The following is a 1,261-nucleotide window of genomic DNA, read 5'->3' on the forward strand; positions in this document are numbered from 1 at the left end:
TAAGTATCTGCTATGGTCAAAGTGGAGTCCCTAGGTAGTGAAAGAGCTAATATGCTCCACTGCTTACCCAAACCTTGATTGTGCCAGTCCACCCAATGGTGCTTCAGAAAAAGGCCTGCATTCTAATGCCAAAAAATCAGCCATTGAAAGCCCTGTGGAGCACAGTTCTACTCTGATGGTGCTGCCATTTGGAAACCACTCAACATCAACTGGTATGTTCCAAGGTTTTTTTATAGCATTTGCAGACAACTAAAGTAAATTTATTTAACCCTTATTTAGGAGTTATCTACATTGTGTTGTGCTCTTGGGATTAAAAATGTAGTTTCTGAAACTTATTAAGTATGTATTAGATATCATTCCCCCTCTTGAGAACTTTAAGCATTTTGGAGTATTTTACCTTCCTTAGCTTTTTTGGTAGTGGTATTATTTGTATTAATGAATAAACTAAGACTCATGTCTGTTATCAATAAATGTATTTGTAGCCAAATGACATAGTATATTGACCCATAAAAAACAAAATAAACCAAATTTCTGTCCTCTGAAAACTTACAATTCAGTGAGTGGAGATCTTTCAGACAATGTATGATAAAATTAGGATGGATTGTGCAGAAATAGATTTTAATCAGTGTGTTCCTGCTAATATTCTGATGGAAGCTCTCATATTTCCTTCTTAATTATGCAAATAGACATAGTATATACTCTATACAATCTGCTAAATGCCATCAAGTCAGTTCAACTCATAGCAACTCCATGTAAAACAGAATGAAACGCTGCCAGGTCCTCACAACCATTGCCATGCATAAGTCCATCATTGCAGTCACTGTATCCATCCATCTCATCTTTAGCCTTCCTCTTTTTCTTTGACCCTCTACTTTACCAAGCATGATGTTCTTCTCCAGGAAATGGTATTCCCTGATAACATGACCAAAGTACAAGAGATAAAGCCTGGCCATTTTTGTTTCTAAAGGACATTCCAACTGCACTTCTTCCAAGACAGATTTTTCCATTCTTCTGGCAGTACATATACTCTATAGAATATATATATTATGTGTTACCTGTCTCATCATGTATGATCATTTTTCAACAGCAGGCCATTCATACACTGACCAAAATCTCTATGATTTGCTTCAAAGATGTGTGTTGTGACTTCATTTAGATTATAAGTTTGAGAAATTTAACATTTGCATAAAAGTAAGAGTTGACTTGAAGAATATTTGAAGACTGGACTACAAGCTGAATTTCTGCCAAAGTAGATATTATT

Source organism: Orycteropus afer, unplaced genomic scaffold (genome assembly GCF_000298275.1).
Source record: "Orycteropus afer afer isolate SDZICR_OR568_19922 unplaced genomic scaffold, OryAfe1.0 scaffold01361, whole genome shotgun sequence".
In the NCBI taxonomy this organism is placed as follows: domain Eukaryota; kingdom Metazoa; phylum Chordata; class Mammalia; order Tubulidentata; family Orycteropodidae; genus Orycteropus; species Orycteropus afer.